The sequence below is a fragment of the Microtus oregoni genome, unplaced genomic scaffold (assembly GCF_018167655.1).
Source record: "Microtus oregoni isolate MIOR12 unplaced genomic scaffold, Mior012 000017F_ref0000208, whole genome shotgun sequence".
Classification (NCBI taxonomy): domain Eukaryota; kingdom Metazoa; phylum Chordata; class Mammalia; order Rodentia; family Cricetidae; genus Microtus; species Microtus oregoni.
The window spans coordinates 25,109,915-25,130,360 of NW_024543076.1; the positions used below are offsets into that span (position 1 = coordinate 25,109,915).

The following is a 20,446-nucleotide window of genomic DNA, read 5'->3' on the forward strand; positions in this document are numbered from 1 at the left end:
CATCCATAGGCAAGAATTTTAAAAGACAAAATAAAGCCTTCTGAATCCCTCATGCATATATAGATCCAAGCATGAGATGCTAGCTAGTTATTGTGGGCCAGACATTCTACAAAAGCGCTTCTCACCATACGTTCCCGAAAAGTGAATGCAGATGGTGGAGCATACATTCAACTCCTGTGGGCTTACTTTGAGTTGTGCCTTGGGCTGCCCACAGAATTATCTTAGTGATTTTCCATGCTGTTCATCGAAGGACAGGCTCTCAACTCTTTATATTCTAGCCTGTGTAATTCTTGATACATTCTTAAAACATGGATGCCCATTGTCTGTTCTTTCTTTTCTTTTCTTTTTCTATCTTCTGTCTAGCTCATAACTACCTCTGAACATTCATTGCACCCCGACTTTGAAACAGGAAAGGAAATATTTACTTTTGTCTCGTTTCTACACTAGCTTGTGCCTGTCACATATTACCTTAACAATTCTCCTTTGAGATATACAGGCATCTGTGGCCAACAAGAAGCAGAATCACTCATAAGAATGAAAAGAATGTGCTGAGCAAAGAATAATATTTTACCTGACAGCCAGCTGTAGCCTCCAGCTCATTCATCCGGTTTATCTATTCAGTGAATTCTGAGCCAGAAAATTATGATTCTTGGTCTCTGATCAATGTTGGAGATTCCTGTAATAATAGTGACATGATTATTTATTATTTATTTATTTTAGTTGAGACATTGCTGATTTTGGAGATCTGGAAAAGGTCCTATAGGATTACTAAAAAAATGCTGCTTGAAGTTTTCTGATTGGAAATGAAAAGAAGTAGTAATGAATAAGGATGTAAACATCATTACCAATTTTTCTAAAGTTGATTTATCCCTGATTATCCTTTTGCCCTATATGATACCACACATTGAAGCTATGTGAAAATGCCCAAGCTACCAGAAGAAGTAACTTATAATATGGATTTGTAGGTCATCATTCTGAGCACATGTGTGCTATGTATTTCTTTCCCTTTTCTGTCTTCCTTTATTACTAATCTCCAGAGTACACAGTATTTGTCAGCAGACAATTCAGCCGAGTCACTGAAAGTGGTAGCCTGCAAAAGTTAGTCACCTAAGCATATACAATTACCCTATAGATGTTATGATTAGTAATAACGTGGCTTTATGCAGATTCATAGCTATTGTTTATTTTCATGGCCTCAGGTATACATGGCAGTCTAAAATTATATTCTTTTTTCTCACATATTTTCTGCAGAGATTTCACACATTGACTCATTTTAATATTGTGATCACCAAAAAGCATGCTTGAAACTCCCCACCACCAATATCTCTACTGGAGTCTTAAATCCAAGGAGAGAGTATTTCTAAACCAGTGCCTTCCATACTTTTACTTTCAATCTTAGAGAGTAATTAATGTCAGTCTTCTTAATGTGAATTGGGTTAAGGTGACATTATGTCATCCTCTTTTAGAAAACAAACTCCTCAAGTGTAGTTTAATACTCAACTTCCCAAGTCAGATGTCAATTGTGTAGTTATTTTCCAGCAAAGGTATTGTTTCTAGTCTCACATGAGTATATCTAATCCACACAGTTTGTTGTTGAACACAAGAAAGAAGACCAAAATGGAAAAAACAAAACAGCAACAAAACACAACTATCTCCAAAAAAAACTGAGGGGAATTTGACTCAATTTCCTGGAATGTAAGACCAGTTGAACAAAGGAAATCCCACCTACAAGTTTTCTTTATGTCTTCACTTTATGATCCCTGGTGGATGCCCTGTGGAGACTATTCAGAATGCAAGGTACGCTCCCATTCTACTCATCAAGGGGTAAAACAGCTCCAACCTAGCTGGAATCTTTATAGTAGGTATCATGGAGGCAAAAATAGAGTACACATGCAAAAGCTGGTGTCAGCTTTGTACGAGATGTCAGCAACTTTCCTGATAAAATAATATAGCAGAATGGATGTTGGGACAAATGCTATTAATACTTAAGTGAACATAATAAAATATAAAAAGAATCAGTGTATAATGGTGGATTATACCAGTATATTTGCATATATAACACGGGCTATTTCTCCTCAAATACGTTTCCTTTTGCCTAATATAGGAGTTCCATTATCACGGGAGAAATGTGTACTTTTAAATCACTTACTGACCATTTGCTGCATAGGGGAAATGAGTGTTATGTTGTCTCTTGAATTGCACCCTTGAAAAACACCATAACTAAATCAATTCTACCTTTAATGAAATAGAGTTATAGAATGACCCAGTCCTAAACACAGAAAGTAATGAATCGACAAATTTCTCACATGTTACTTTGAAGTATATTTCATTAAATTATAGGAGGATTATGAGATAGGTAAACATTAGATTTGGTATCAGTATGAACATACAATATTTACTTAAGCTGAGTGAGGCTTGGCATGCCTATGACACAGCATTTGAGAGAAGGATAAGCAATTTCATGGCCAGGCTGATGTACACAGGAAGACACTGTCTTGAAAAACAAATACGAAATAAATAAAACAAAGCAAACAATAAGAAAGGATGCTTAGTTGCAAAATGTACAATATTCTCGAACCCAGAAAAGTACATTGAATGTTAGAGGTCACTGTGGCCCAGGTCTGTAATCTCAGTATTTCGGATGGATGTGCTGATACAAGAGAAATTCCACATGTTTGAGGTCATAATAGACTAGATAGTGAGAACTTAAACTCAAAGAAAGAAAGAAGGAGAGAGAGGGGGAAGAGAGGGAGAGAAAGAAAGGAAGAAAGGAAGGAAGGAAAACAAAAAAAAAACTCATGCAAATTGAACACAAAACATGTCACAAGAATTTTCTTTTTCAGTACTGTCAAGATCACAACTCACGAAAAACTACTTACTTTCTTCTATATACAACATTTCTCAACTAAAGCGAAATGAAACAACTTGATGCCTCGAGGCCTTGGAGCTTTAGATTTCCTTCATCATTAACACCAATTCATTTTGTTTTCACATCTACTGCTGAAAGATGCTAGGGTTAATTATTAGATTATTCTTATTTATATCAAAGTTGTTACATTGCTCTTAGGGTTTAAGAATTTAAGATATTCCTTAGCAAGAAATAGGTAATATGAATTCACATTAGCAAAATGTAATGCATTAATTTTTAAATGTATTCTTCAGTTGAGCAATTCTGTTAAACTAGGAAAGAGACGATGACTCCAAAGAATAGCCACTCGGTATTGTAAGAAATGCTATAGGGCAAAGACAGATAATTTCTTCAAAAATTGCTTTCAATAAAAAAAAAAGCTAGTACAATTTAGTGTACAAACAGAGGCAACAATGTATTTTGGGGTATAGTCTTCTTAACACTGCTCACATAAGCTCATAGAGGCTCCACATTATATAAGTTTTCCACTTTAATTAATCTACCAGGCTCTTGCTTTTGTTCTTAGTTAGAGAGGGGCACCTCAGATATTTCCTTAATACAATATATTTGACTGTTTTTATAATTTTTATTTTTAAAGCATTTTATTTCAAAACTCCCAAAGGACAGAAACTAAGTGTATTTTGTTCAACTCTGTGGTTGGCCCTCATCGCTCAACACTTCTGTACTCATGACGGTCAACCCCTATGTTCCATATGCAGTAAAGACTGTACTATTGCCTGAAAATGCTACAGTCCTGACACTCAGAGTTCCTGGAATATTATCAGTCCTCTCTAAACCACCACAGTTTTCTTTATCCTCAAAAAATCTTAATGGCAATATCGGCACTTTCAACATGCTCTCCCAACAGTTCTACTAATTGTATTCCACTGATGGCTCTATCAGGTTTTTTTTTTTTCTTCTTCTATCCTTGGTCATGATTTGCGTATTGTCTCAGGAATTCTCCACTTAATTCCTGACATTTCTCTCCAGTCCAGGCTGCTAGTGCCATTTTGTTGACATACTCATATGCCAGGGTCCTATCAAGTATCTGGGAGGCTGTAGACAATCTGCTTAAAACCGATTCAATGAATGAAAAAGAAAACAAATGAAGTTTTGCAGAAAATGGAAGTGCAATATTAGTTTAAAATAAATACATTGCAATGAAATATAAATAAAGATTAATTAAGTCCTTTTTGTATGAGTATGACACATTTGCATTCGAGCTGATCTACACAATCAGTGTAGAGTCCACCATACAGTGCATGTCCTGTTTCATTTGAAATGGCCTCCCTCTGTCACTTTAGAAGAAAAGATTATGTGCTTCATGGTTAGGCAATACAAGAAAAGAAAATATAGCTAAACATTTAAAAATTAATATAAGATGTATTCAATATCAAAAAGAGTAATTTGATCAGAAAACAATAAACCTACATAAAGAAAACCCAAATAATTAGTGTTCACTGCCAGACAGCTCCTTGAATTGGATTCACATCTCGCTAAAGCTATCTGAATTAGAGACAGCTGTACAATCCAAACATTGTGCAGCATACAGAATCAGATTGAGTGCTTGAGTGTCTGCACCCCAGGAAATTGATTTGACGACTATGTCAATTACTTCTGGCACCAAGCTTTCTGTGGGTTGCATTACAACTGCTCTTTTGGTCAGCTGTGATTGCTTCCCCATCCACGACTATTGTTGTAGATTTATTTACTGCACCAGTGGTCATAAATTATAGACTTTTTCCTATACCATCTGGAAACTCTAGTGTCATGATTTGGGTCACTTTTGATCACATGCTCTTATTCTCAGCTACTGCTAAGGCTGTTGTATCTTGAATTATGAAATAATTCCTCCATAAGCTGACTTACTTGTGAGAAGCAATGTCACATCACATGTGTATATTTCATCCAATACACAGCTAAATAAAATTTGGGAAGTTTTTTTTTCCTACCCCCTTTGAAGTTACTCTTATTTATGTGATGCTAAGTTTTTATACGTCAAAATTCACTTCCCAATTTTTGTTAGACCATTGCATATTTCTATTATTGTCAGAAAGCCAGATTTCACAAAATAACCATCCTCTTTTACCTGGTGTTGGGATTGAAATTTCCCTAACATTATCGTCTAGTCTCTATTTCTACCTAGCATCTCCTCCTCAGAACTATGAACCTAAAATGAGGATTCAAGAGATTCCCTTCTTCACACCGTCTTTAAACAAGACAGACAGCCTTTAACCTTTCTTCATTCTGATGTTCGGTGCTCTAACATCTACGGTTAATTACTATAATACTTTCTGAAACATTGGCTCCAATTTCCCCCGCACTGTTCTTTCTCTAGTCAAAGGACACTGATAACCTACCTGCATGGACAGCTTCAGCAGACTGCTCTCATTTTGTGCAGATGGCTTACTGGCAGCCCAGATAAAATCTGAAACTGTTACCAAGCAGTTAATATCCAGAGAAGCAATTTGAATATTGGAATTTTGTTGAATTTCTCCGCCACAGCTGCTTGCATCTGACATCTGCTTCAGCTTTGTGGAGCAGCCAGTGACTTTATTTTCCCCTGGTAATGTCAAGGTTGAATTTTGTATGGCTTTGCTCATAACTACTGACCGAATCCTTTAAATTATTCCTCTCTATGTAGATAGTACATCAGAATATTCATAGTCGAAGCCTGCCTACTCTCTATTTGCTTTTAAAACATCAAATATCTCTTAATTACAATGGGAATATCCTCATTTTCCTTACTACATTTCCCTAGACAAGAAATTTCATTATCATTAGTGGGGATCTCCATGAGATTGAATGAAAAATTTTCCTTCAATAACTCCAATTCACTCAGAGTCTTCAGTATATAGAGGAATACCATATGATTGTTTTATGACTCAAATGACCTGTTAGAAAGGCTGCTTGTCTATTGCAATGATAGTCTCAGTAGCTCTCAATATTGTTATCCAAACTTCCCTTTCTTATTCTTGACCACAAGACAGAGCTGTTTGCTGTGACTCTGAGTCTCACCACAACACCTTCTCTTATGTCAGATACATATATGAAATGTCCCCATAAAACCTGAACAAGATTCCCTGAAGATATTTGAAAATGGGGCAATTTGTTTGTCCCTTCACCACTGACTTTCACAATGCAGATTCACGCAACCACCATTCCAATGGGTATAGGTCAGATCTGAGGTGGTTGGAAATTTCAGCCACTGTTCATTTTTTTTTGATGTTCATAATTGTCCTTCTTTTATTTTTTTTAATTTATTTATTTATTAAAGATTTCTGTTTCTTCCCCGCCACCGCCCCCCATTTCCCTCCCCCTCCCCCAACTAAGCCCCCCCCCCTCAGCCCGAAAAGCAATCAGGGTTCCCTGTCCTGTGGGAAGTCCAAGGAACCCCCACCTCCATCCAGGTCTAGTAAGTTGAGCATCCAAACTGCCTAGGCTCCCACAAAGCCAGTGCGTGCAGTAGGATCAGAAACCCATTGCCATTGTTCTTGAGTTCTCAGTAGTCCTCATTGTCTGCTATGTTCAGAGAGTCCGGTTTTATCCCAGGCTTTTCCAGACCCAGGCCAGCTGGCCTTGGTGAGTTCCCAGTAGAATATCCCCATTGTCTCAGTTTGTGGGTGCACCCCTTGAGGTCCTGAGTTCCTTGCTCGTGTTCTCTCTCCTTCTACTCCTGATTTGGACCTTGAGATTTATGTCCAGTGCTCCAATGTGGGTCTCTGTCTCTGTCTCCTTTCATCGCCTGCTGAAGGTTAATATTCAGGAGGATGCCTATATGTTTTTCTTTGGGTTCTCATTTTTAAATGATTTTTATATTATATCCAAAGCTGCAGTGACGGTTGTTAACATATTGTCAGATCTCTAGATCATCCAGCTAAGAAACCTTGCAAAGAAGCAAAGAATAATACTACAAAAGCAGTGTGATTTGCTACCTAAAAGGATCATGAAAAGCACACAATTTTTCCTTTGTATTAAAGGGGTGACTATCAGCCCAGTTGTGCTTCTGCTTTTAAAGAAAAAAAAATATCCTAAAGGATGCTGTTGGCAAGGTGTGATATCATTTTCAATGTGTCCCTATGTTCCCATCTTCTCTTTCCATCCTGCCTATTACAGAACCTGTTTACACAGATGGGTGATGAACACTTGAAATGACTGGTGTTGTTTTGGTCAGAAAGAGAAGTTTCTTTGATTGTTTTCTAGATGTATTTGCGGCTTCTTTCATTGGACTTTTTTAAGAAAAAAAATCAGAGTATCTACATCTAACAGTCCCATACTTATCAGGTCCTGATATTTTGCTGAGGTAAAAAAGAGAAAATACACTGTAGTGCTGGTGTTGAGAGATTCTCAGTAATAACATTGTTTATTCTATTTTCACTACAGGGAGCAGTGTGGGAAAACCAAAAAAAAAAAAATAGACTGATCATAGAACAATTTGAATTTAAAATGAATGTTTGGGTTAGATACTGCTGCAGCAGTATCTAATTTATGAACAATGAAGTGTAAGAAAAATAGTTTTCTCATATGAAGAATGCTGAAAGAATAACTTCCTTTTGTTTGTTTGTCTCTTATTGCTTTATGTCCACCCAAATGAAGGGCTGACAATGCGACAAAAACAGCCACAACAAAACATTGGCCGCTGGGGAACCTCAAATGAACAACAATGAAAAAATATTGAACCAGGGAGTCAGAGAGAAATCAAGAAAACTAACGTTTTAATTCTCTTGAACCTTTTATTGAGATTGCTATTGTATGGCCACGCATAAAAGAGTGGCTGTTGGGCTCATTGCATCAGGACTATCTTGGTACCTTCAGAGGTCATACCAGTCATCTTTTATTCATGTTGTCACTGGCAATGGAAGTTATGCTAATAGATCTGCATCAGGCACACCAAGACAGAAGGAGAGATGGGACATAAATCCCAGGCCACAAGCCCATCTACCATCCCAACCGGCAAGATGAAGCTGCACCAAACAAGGGGAGACAGCCTCTTCTAAAGCTTTGTCCTCTGTCCCTCAGATGGCCAAATGGCAGTCAAATCTCAAAGGACCTATTCATTCACCTTCCCATTCATTCATTCACTCAGTCATTCATGTCCATTAACAAAACACAAATGTTAAAGCGGAGTTCTCATATCAACCTCTTTCATCCTAAGACATTTACACCATTACAGAATTTTACAAATCATATTTTTAGCAGATTTGTGTTCAGAGAAATGTGAAAAACATGAAGCATTTTATATAGTTTTTTTAGAACATTTAAACATTGGCTCATCATAAAACTTAACGTTATTTTTTCTCACTTCAGCAATTTACCAATTGCTACCTCTCAGTTGAATAAAGCTTGAATTATTCTGTCTCTGGTCCTTTCTTTACCATATTATGTGGTGAGATATTCAAAATAAGAGACTTCAATGTATTTCATAAGAATATTGCTATTTTCTTTTAGAGTACTATACTATACTTGAAGGAACATGATGTCTATGATAAATAAATAATTTAAAAATATTTATTTTTAATGAATTGTGTACAAATCATTAAATAATTTACAGAATGAAGCAATTATCCTTCAAAATAGAGGAGTATCATGATTGACTAATATTTTAAAGACATAGAAATCGTAATTTTGTGTCCCACTAAGCACAGACAGGATTATGTCATTGCATGTGTTTATTACAGCTGACTGTATTTGATGAAGTAAAGCACAGCTTTTCCAGTTGAAAGATTGTCAGACACGTACAAAACAGACAATTCTATTTTAAATTTTCAACCCAAAGACTTAAAAGTTTAGCTGCCTAAAAGATATCTTCCACAAAATTAGTAAACCTTTAAGTTTCTGTAGACCACTGTATATGAATAGTATAGGCTGTGAATTCAGGTCACCATTGACATGTGTCCATATTCTTATCATTTGTAAGGAATCTCAAGAAAACTCAGTGGGTATGGAAGGCACATAGAAGCAACTCCTGAGGATGACAGAACCATGCTTGTCAATAACAGTTTTAAAACCAATGTGCTTAATTAAAAATGTGAAGTCAATTAAAATCAAAATAACAGTGCAGCATGTACAAATGCTGGAACAATCATTAGGCCTTGCTGAATAATGGAAGAGTATAGAATTTTTTAATGGAACAGCAGGGGTGATACATTACACAAAGCAACAATCTACAACAATATGACAATCGAATTACTTCAGCCCCATTAGGCAGGTGCAGAGGAATAATTAACATGAATTTTTTCCAATGAAAAGGAAAAATACTTCTTTTTTTTCTTTTCTAAAAGCATTGAAGATTTCAGTGTTAACTGGTCTTGTACTAAACAAGGTATAGGTTTCCAAACTTACATTTTTTTTAAAAAAAGAAATACCTAATAAACAATAGAAATTTCTATTTATTACCTAAATAAACTGAATAACATTGGATCCCATATGGAAAAATGTTAACTTTTTATATGCAATATGTCTGTGTGTGTTGCTTTTGATTTTTAGAGCTTACAAAACAAAATAAAAGATTTCCTATAGTTTCTGACCACATCACCTAATTCATCTATAGAGGCATTCCCGGAAGCCTTAGGCAACATTTGTTACCTTATTTCCAGCTGAAATTCAAAAACAAATTGTGACCCTCAGTTTAGAGGAAAAGTGCCTACTCATTCAAATGCCAAAGGAAATGAACACAACCTCATGTTTTCTAGGATGGCAAGGAGTTGAATACTGCTTCGGTCTTTTTCCCATCAAAAATATTATCCTGTTTTAAAATAGATGAGATGGAAATCTTACTTTTTTCTTCCTCCCAGTGATATCTATTTAATTTATACAGAAATAAATGGCCATGCACATAAAAAATAAGTTTCTCATTTATTTCCTTACCATCAAGGAATTAAACCCAATGCCCTTCATCCTTACCGGTCCATTTAGGTTAGATAGATCCAAATCACAAACTTTTTCAGAGACATAGTAAGATAGGGGTTTGGTTTTCAGAAAGATAATTGCTTGCTCTACACTAGCTCTTTTATCTTTAGCTTCAACAAATATTACTAGTGAATTCTCATTAATCCCTCTGCTGTGTCTAACAAATGTTTTGCCTCCTGATTTTGAAAAACAAAAGGCTGTTACAAAGTCAAGGATGTAATAGGTAAAATGTTCTTCGTAAGGTCATCTGTAGTAAGGGGCAACACACAGAAAAATACATAAAGCAATTTAATAATACCATGAATCATGATACATGTTTTAGATACACATATCAAAGTCTGGAGAAATGATTAGATGATCATCCCAAGGGACTAATAGAGAAGGATCGTGAAAAAGAAATGCCCATAATTACACATTATGGAAAGCATATATTTATTACTTTAAAAAAGGTGGAAACATCCTCTTTGTCAAAGTGAACCTTCTCTTTGTTACTCAGAATTAACTTCAAATTATAGTGTAAGATGTATTCCAAATTTTTAGCAAGGCATATTCCTTCTTTAATTAAAATTATTGAAAATTCTCCATAATTGTATTCATAAAATTTCTTGCAACCTATGTTCTATGGCATAACACAGGTTAGGAAATGGGCTCTCTTTTTTTCTGAAAGGACTTTGTGAGCATGAAGAACCTTAGAGTGTTATATATCCGGGACGCAGTGGCCATTGCAGGGGCTGTGGGCTGGGGCACCATGCTCTCTGGGTGCATTCAAGAAGCACAGGAGCTCTCAATCTTTAGTGCTCTCCCAGGGTGTCGCAGCTATGGGAAATGATTCATCTGGAATTTGACAGAGGAAAACTGTCTAATTTTCCTGGGATTCTCTAGGATATTTGCTTCCCATGGACTTGTGAAGAACTGGTTGAAGAAGACAGAAATCACACATGATAGCCAAAATATGGACTCACAGTGAGCTTTCCAAACAGTGGGTTCATGTAACATAAAGGTGCCTTTGATTTATAATTATCATTTGTTTATTTATGTATGAATTTTAATTTTTATACATAACATATATTGGATATTTATCATATATGTAATATGATATTGAAATATTCTGGGTAGCAGGATTATGATAGGAATTTATTTTAATTTAATTTTTTTGAGAATTTCTCATGGATACATGCCAAACTCACCCCTCCTTCTTCCTCCTCCAACTATTTCCACATCTCTTCAAACTCCTCCTCCCTTGATATCTTCCTGTTTAATTATGGCTACAAACACACACATACAGACACACACACACTGAGTTTAGTGATGCCCATGTGTATGTGTAGGGCTTACCACTTGTGACTGACAGCCTTTCTGCTATCTTGGTGCAGGAAAAGAACTGTTTTGTCAGACTTGATCGTGGGAGGGGGAGGGAAATGGGAGGCGGTGGTGGGGAGGTGGCAGAAATCTTTAATAAATAAATAAATTAAAAAAAAAAAGAACTATTTTGTCTTGGGAATCTTTTTGTCTCTAGTTCTTCCTCTAGGGAAAGACATGAGATTTCCCCAATCCACACTAGCATGTTAACTGGTATCGTCTTTGCGAAGGTCTGTTTAGGTGTCTACATTAGGTTCTATTTCCCTGTCATATATAAGTCCTTAGAACATAGTTGATGCCCTGGTCTTCTGATTCTTTCTGAAACCTCTCCCATGTTGTTCTCTGAGCCTTAGGGACAGGGGTTGTATGATAGACAATCATTGGAGGTTAGGCTCTTATACACTTGTGTTTTCTACATGTAGACAAATTGATTGTGGATTTCTACAATCATCTGTGTTGTTGATGAGAGAAGAGGGAGATACGTATCTGTATGTATAAATATAAGTAACTAGAATGTAGTTTAAAAGTATATTAGTCTAATAGTGAAAGTAGTAGGTTGTCTTTTAGGGTCCATGGCTTCACTACCCATGGGTACTTAGGTAGATTCTTAGGTATTAGAACTGCGTAGGATGACTTAATGATTTTCTCTGTTGGAAGATTTTACGTTATCTCTGAATAGCATGAGAGTTAGCTTTAAATTTTTAAGTTAATAAGATAAGGTAAATATAGCTGTCAAATTGCTTTACTTTTTAAGGGTCTTGCATTTGGAAAAAATTTAAAGACTAAAATGGCATTCCAGCATTTAAAAATATGGAAATATTATTTTTTGTATTTTAATAAATAATGTAATTATTTTCATTTTTAAATAAAAAATAAAATTTTAGTAAATAGATATTGGTTTTTATAATGTTAAATGTCTATATTAAATTTTTATATATTTTCCACATATACTATATATATTTCCTTTTAAGATTAATTTGAAAATAAACAGAATTCTTGTCAGAATATAACCTATAGCAGTGTTTCTTATAAAATATAGTTAATAATTATTTTTAGAGTATAAAAACAATTATTGTCCCATTTTTAATGCAATTTCTTATCTTAGCACAACATTAGTTTGTATATCTTATTAGTATATATACTTTTTTCTTGGACAATTTACATAGTAAGTCACAAGCAATATAGATAAATATGTTACTCTGGGATTTGATATTAAAATGGAAACAAAGTTCCATATTCAGAAGACTATTATTAAGTATTTAGCAAAAATATTGAGCTTTATTAGTTTAAAACTTTCTGCTTCATTTTAAAGATATGTTCCCCAACAGGGGGCCTCTAGAAATGCATGAAATGATACAATTATGATACAATTAATGTCATTCACATTAATAAATTATTAGTACCTAGTTAGATTTGTCTATAGGCACTAAAAATGTTCTATTCAGGCTTGGATAAGGTATTGAATTCATGATACCACCAAACTGATAAATGAAACCTGTATTTATGTGAGCGACACAGTATTTTTTAAATTGCATGTAAAAAATTAAGAATGAATAAAGGAAAACCTACTAACATGCATTATATCAAACACTTATTAATTTTGTGTTTAGTAGAAACTTTTAAATTTAATCTTCTAGTGATTTCCAGATACACAATACGCTGGCATTGGCTGTAGGTATAATGTTTTGCCTGGTTTTATTCCCTAATTCAAATTTCACATACCTGACCTATATTCCCAACCTCTACTTAAATCACCAATACATATATTTCAACTTTCTTCTTCTATGAATTTGATTAACACAGATTCTACCTGCAAGTTAGATTATATAATACTTTTAACTGTGACATTCACGATATTACGTTTTAAACTCTTATTAAATCAATTCTTCTGTTGCTTCATAAATTATTTCTCTATATAACTTTTATATTAACAGAGAAATCACATATGTGTATTATTTTTCATAGCCTACCATGCATAGGGAAAACTGTATAAATTGGAAACAAGAGATGGTTCATTGATTATAGTTTCTTAAATACTTCCTATCTTAACCAACATATTCCTCTATACTTTTATTCAAATTATCATGAGAGAAAATTAATATGGTGATAAGAGTCATAGAGATCATATACCTAAAATTTCATTTCTCATATATTTTTTTTAATTTTTCCTTCCACTTTTGTAGGGTGTAGGAAGAAAAGCATTCTTTGTAGTGACAAGCTGACCAATGTACCCTTGGGAAAAAGACTCATTTTCTTCAAGACTGAAAAAGGCAGATTTTGACACTTTAACTATAGGTGTAAAATTTATAATTAACCTCTAGAAATGAGCTTAAATCTCTGATCAGTGATAGTGAAATACATCACACAACACTGACTATGGCATAGCGGTATATAGCAACACATTTGTCCCCTTTTTAATTTGATATTTAAATCAAAGGGGATTTCAGCACTATGCAAGGGCTAATTACTTGGGGCTGCAAAACTGCAAGAATCAATAATGACAGGGAGTAGTTTTCACTTTCAGTTCACATCTGCAAATAAATCCTTTTACTAACTCAGCCATAAAAATCCCTTTGTGCAAAATTTCAAATATGTGTTTAAAAGTTTAAAAGCTGAGAAGCAAAAATATCATAAATGAACCAAAGATTACAGAGTGTTATGGAAAGATTGTTTTTACTCATAATATATTTATTTAACCTCAGTGTGATATTTGTAATTGTTGTCTGTCATAAAGAAAATATTGATAATACTGATCCTCGAGGTTAAGTATATTTCATTTGAAAATCCATTAGTGATGATATGGTTAGGTAGGGTTTTTTTTTCTATCTATTTGTCTGTACTTTTTCTATTAAGCCTATAGATTCCAAACAAAACAAGTTTAGCAATTTGTACAAAAACAGTGTGTTAAAATCAAATGGAAATTAAAAGGTATCTTATTTTCCATGTTTGTATCTAGATAATTTTTATTTCCAACTAATTTGACAGTACTAGTTGCCTTTTTTGTATAACTTGGTCTACATTCTTTGAGTCCTTTTGTTCAGAATATTGGTTCTCATTATATATGAAGAAGTGTTCCAAATGAATACAAACATAAGCTTTCAACCCTGTGTAACAATGAAAGTATGAACAAAGCTCAATCATGACAGATCACCATTTACAACGAGCTAAAAAATTGACTAGGAAACAGTATCAACTGCTTCTATTGATATTAGAAAACAACTCAACAATTCATATAATAAAAATGTGAACTATATTTTCAAAAGGTCAGATAAGGTATATTAAAATATGAAATATAAATTTAAATAGAGGAATATCTAAAATAGTATTAAAATAATACTTCACGGGCAGAAAAACCTGAATTTCAAGCAAACTTCCAAGAAAGTGCTGAGAAAACATGTTGGATCAACTTAGAAAGAAACTTGGATTATTCTAGTAAAACCATACGTGCACATAAAATCCCATTTTAGGCATGTACTAGAAAAATATCAACAAGCTCACAGACATCCATAAAATTTTACTGCAGTATTGTTCATAATAGGAAAAGTTTAGAGACATAACTGTCCTCTATGAGAAAATGGATAAGCTGTGAAATTGAACTCTTAAGGGAATACTCATCCATATGAAGAATTAAAGAATTGCATGAAAACAGAACACTGAGTTTAGAAAGTACACACTTATAGCATCCCTATAATTTTCATATAAATTTTAAACATGTTTGTTATGCTAATATATTGTGAAAAGATATCCTTACATAGTGCAAACGTTGGAAAACACATGGAAACTACAAAATATATTCAAAATAGCAATTATCTCTGTGAATGAAATTGAAAAAGATGGTACAAATATCATTTATATTTTCAATACGTCCTTAACTAAGCTCTTGTGGGATGGCCATGAATTTCTTTGTTAGATTATATTATGTTTTATTGACTGAAGGATATTGTAACAACACAAATGGGATTTGTGTTTCTGGAAATATGCCAAATTAAATGTTTAGACTAATGATACCTTCAGGTGCAACGTCATAAAATTTCTAAAAAAATAAAAGAGTATATTGAAAATTAAATGAACAGCTGAGCTGGTATAGAGGTGATTTCATTGGAGGTCAGGAATGGAATAAAATCAAAATCCCCATCTCATGCATAGAGTAGTGGATTGGCTGTTTGATCAGGTGAAATTTGTCCATTCCATAGATAACCCAAGTCCTATGTTTAAGAAGCCACTAAAGGGAGATAGCACACAGACCCCAATACCTGAGTATGGTGACAGTGCAGTGTTCATCACAGTCGACCGTGAAAATTTCTCCAAAATTCAATGCAGAGCATAATGTAGAGAGATCTTCTTATCTGAGTATCACTTCTTTTAGCCTTGAAAAAGCAAGCAGAAAAAAAAAATGCACATTTGCTCCTGTGGAGGTTTCTAGCAGGATTAAGAACCATATCCTACTCACTACTTCTTGCTTGCTGCTGCAATTAAATAATCAGTAGATGTACAAGATGTTTCTCTTCAGAAGAATACATTTTAAATAAAATCCAAAATAAATCCTGCAAAGAAAATTTCAACTAAGATGCGTTCTTAATTAAAAACAAAACAAACAAACCAAAAAAAACATTAATGAGATGGAAAAATAAAATTTCAACCAACAATGTCAACTTTCTCTTCACTGACAGGTTAAAGTGAGGGCTCCTCTGAACTTCCGGATACTATCTAGTGCGGTCATGACTTTCCTCCCTACTTACTCCCCAAAATAACATACCTGGTTGTTTTGTTTTGTTTCTATGGAGGGGAGGGTTGCTGAGACAGGATTTCTCTGTGTGGCCCTGGTTGTCTTAGAACTCACTGTGTAGAACAGGCTGGCCTTGAACTCAGATTCATCTGCCTGTGTGTGCCTTCTGAGCGTTGGAAAGAGAGATGTGTGACACCACTGCACACAATTCATACCTGATTTCTTTAGGAGATGTCACCAGAAGTGAAAGAGCGTCCTTTAACTGTATGTAGGGCCTCACCACTGGAACCTTAAAGAGATAGAACTGATCTACTTCCACAGTCCAGCCTGCATCATTAGTCTAACTCTGAGATGACCTAGTTTTCCTGCTTCTTGTGTCTAGTTGATAGCCCCAGGATGTTTTGCAATTGAGCACTGCCTCCATCCTATTCTGCTTCAGTTCTGTCCGCTTAGGAATGCACTAGCCATCATTAGTAAGTTTGGTTCAGTTACAGATATTTTTCTCCAATATACTGCTCCACTATCCACAGTGAGGATATTTCTTCCAAACAGTAATCTCATGTAGCTGCTCGTGATTTTTGTTTTTGATTTAAATTTTAATTTTTTGAGAATTTTTTTGTGTGTGTACTATGTAAAACAATTTTCATCTTTTTGTCTCCTTATGTGCTCCTCTCAAATTCATGACCTCTTCTTTTTAATTATTAATTATATAAAAACACATATGCAGATATTTATATACATAGGCACATATTTATGCATATATACACATACATGTACGTATACATCTGCTGAATCAATTTGTTTTTGCTTATATATACATATGGTTAGGGATGACCGTTCAGTATTGCTAACCTATCAAATGGCTTTTTTCTAAAGAAGACTGATTGCCCCCTTTTAAGCAACCATTAATCTTTCTATAGTTCTTTGTCTAGAAGTAAGGCTTTCTAAGATTTTCACTATTCATACTGTCATATCAGCTTGTGGCAGTGTCACTGTGAATGTCTTGCTTAGGTGACCAGAGTATTGAAGTTTTATGGTTGTACCTTCCCTGAAGATACCATCTTGCAAAAGATGTTCTAATACTCTAGCTATTACACTCTTTCTATCTGTTATTCCATCATGCTCCTTAAGCTTAGGTATAGGGATTGTGTTATAGACTGTACTGAAAACTGCCTTGTTAGTTATTCTTTGAATTTTGATGGGATACAGATTTATGTGATGTAATAGTCTCTATTTGTTATAAAAATTCTTTGATGAATAGCAATGTTATAATTATCTCTGTCTATAAGTATTTAGACTGCAATTTGAAATTATACTGGTTTAGGCAAGTGGCAGTTGTTAGGTTCTGCTCTAAGGCCCATGTCTTAGGAACCATGGGAAGTTGACTGGATTTATCGTATCAGGCATGAATTCCATTCTACTGTGTGGAGCTTTGGTCTAATTAGACAATTGTTGGTTATAGTCAAGATATGAGTGCCTGTTGCTACACCTTGGGCATAACTTGTCATGTAGGTTATTTTGTGGTTACTGTCCTTTACAGCTGGGTAGGGCTATTGACTGTTTTTATCTCTCTTGGCAGCTTGTAAAGAACTTTCAGATATTATAAGAGCTAATCCTCAGGGAGGAGTTCTAGGTGAGGTCTAGCTCTATTCTTCCAAGTTCTGTGTCTGAAGTATATGTTGTCTTTAGCAGTAGGACCTCAAATACAAAAGAATGGGCAGCATTTGTCATAAGGTGTCTGAATTACCTCACTCAGTATAATACATATGAATGGAATTCTATTTCACCTTAAAGAAAACAGAAATAATAATCTTTACAGGAAAAATAATGGAACATTTTATTTTCTGTTTTTCTTTACAATAGCCTTCCTGTCTTATAGATGAGGATGTTTGTTCTTATCTTAGTTAGGGCTTTTATTGCTATGAAGAGACACCATGTCCATAGAAAATCTTCACTCTGATAAAGGGAAAACATTTAACTGGAGTGTTTCATTGACAGTCTCAGACATTCAGTCGATTATCATCATGGAGTAATAACTGAGGGTCCTATATCTTGCAAACAGGAAGTTCACTGAGATGCTGGGCCATATCATGAGCATAGGAAACCTCAATTCTGCCCCTGCAGTGACACACTTCCTCTAAAAAGGCCATATTCACTCCAACAAAGTGACACCTTCTAATTGTGCTGTTCCCTTTGGGGCCATTTTCTTTCAAACCACCACACTCCTCGATTTTGCTTTACATTCATTATTTTCTGTTTATTTTAAGTCTTACTGACATTGAACTCACTAACTTTAAACTGATTTGGTACAATTAGAATGGAGCCCCTGAGATCCACAGTTTCATACTTCTGCAGAGCTTTGCCCATTGAAATTATTCCCTTTGCCTTGGGTGAACCTGTCCTGTCAATCTTAAGATAGCCTTTTGTGGAAGAAAACACAAATGTCTTCCTTTTTTACTCACTCAAGGTGATCCAGCAATTTTTCTCCTCTGTCATCTATTTCTCCATCTTCCTTTTCTTCTTTCTGTCTTTATCACAAAAAAATACAGCACAACTTTTAACTACATACTAAATATTTATTCATATACTCATAGATAACTGTAACACCCCTTTGCGAAACTTCTCTTTGCTACAGATGAAAATCAATATAGAAAAGGTAACTGATTAAATTGGAGATAATGTGATGACTGTATCATGCCCAGCTCCAACTGATGTATGTACAACACAGCCCTTGCACTTAAGGTCCAAGGAAAATCATGGAAGAAAAGGCAGAAGTACTATAAGATCCAGAGGATCGGTACATTATCTGCATCTCCTAAAATGTCAGGGAAGCTTCACCTATAATATCTCAACAGTATGGTTTTCTAAATAAAACCTGAGGCAATAAACCACCAAAATACATACTAACATGGAAGTGGGGCCCCACCCAAATTCAAAAAACCATAGACTAATAAGGGATGTAATGGGAAAAATAGTCTTCCTTTGGAAAGAACCCTTCAATTAGTTAATCAATACCAGGGGTCAGCACTGACATCATATACGTATGATTCAGATTATTATAATTTTAAAATTATTCTCACATATTTAAGTTTAAAAGTAAAACAAAAATAACGGTTCTTTACTTTTTTGCCTGACATTGCCCATATTGAGAAAAACTGTTTAAGAACTGTAAGAATATCTAAGAATCTTTCTTTTCATTTCTCTCTTTCTGTCTGTCTGTCTCTCTCTCCTTCCCTGTCTATTGTTCATTGACCTCTACTGTTGCAGTAGGCTTATTCCCTCTGCTCCTCCATGCCTAATACTTTTTGCAGGATTCCTTATGTTTCTAATTCTCTTCCTACTTGCTTCCCACACATGGTCATACTGGATTCCTGTTTCTGAAATACTTAACAAGACCCTTTACCGACTCTTTCCCTTAGCCTGTCATCTTGTCCTCTCTTCTCTTATTTCACTAATGAGGCTCTCATCTCCCTCCATAAGATATGTCACATAAATTTATCAAAAATTACAATCCCACTCAAGCCTCGGAACTTTAGATGGTTTCTCCTTCCTGGTTTTTTTATTAGACTATTAATTCCATAAAGACATAGAATTTTATTTTCTATTTTTTATTCATTTGTAGTTTTGAAGTTATTTGACCAGGACCTGATATAAAAAAAGCAATCAATGTGTGATAATCAATTGAATGAACAGTAATTATTATGAAACAGATACATAACATTTAGATAAAAGTTTCAATAGATATAAGTAACTAGATTGTGTCAAAATAGCTAAGAGACAAAAAATTTATGAAGCAGATTGAAAATAAAATATACAAATCTTCTAGAATAAAATACAATATTTAAAATAGAAAGTTATTAGATGTGTTAAAAAAAAGAAGTTAGACAGAGACAAAAGAAGAAAATTTGCCCCAGAAGTACAGTTAAGGAATTAAGAAAAGAACAGTCCAAAAGTGACTAAGAAATAAGAACTATGTGAATAGGTGCAGAAGATGAAGAAGAAAAAATGAAATAGACTTCATTGAAATCCCAAAATATGCAACATGGAAAGACAGTGAGCATTCTTGATGTGTAGTCTCAGAACTGATGTAAACATGAATCCTAACTTTTAAAGGCTAAAAATTCTAATAAAATAATGGGAAAAGACTCAAATGCTGCTACATCAGAGTGGCACTGAACAATGTAGCACAGTCTGGTGGGCTTTCCCCTGTCCACATCAGCAGTTTATTGTTGTCTTTGTTCCACTCATTTTTAGGCAATCCTGGTGGTGATACTTGATGGATGCAGCTTCTAATATTACTAGGAGACACAGTAATATAGCAAATTCTTGATCAATAGGATTACAGTTTATTATTAGGGTTTTAAACATAGATGAAAAAATGGACTTCTTTGATGTACAGATAAGTAGACCAAATTATATCAATTAACACAGGAAGTCAGAAGACAGGATTATGACTTCATAAGCATAAGTACAATAGTAAATAGAATTGTATACTTGGTAAATCTGTCATTTTAGAATAAATAGGTTGGGTTGGTGGCACATGC

The 20,446-nt window shown here is 34.6% G+C and overlaps 1 long non-coding RNA gene across 1 annotated transcript; it reads right to left on the bottom strand.

The window, feature by feature from the left end:
• Window positions 1–579: 579 nt before the first annotated feature.
• LOC121458510 lies at window positions 580–16,066 on the bottom strand. Its single transcript, XR_005975847.1, has 3 exons — window positions 15,933–16,066; window positions 15,430–15,543; window positions 580–676 (listed from the first exon to the last, which is right to left on the bottom strand). It is a non-coding gene; the product is annotated as an uncharacterized LOC121458510 (long non-coding RNA).
• Between the last annotated feature and the right edge of the window lie 4,380 nt (window positions 16,067–20,446).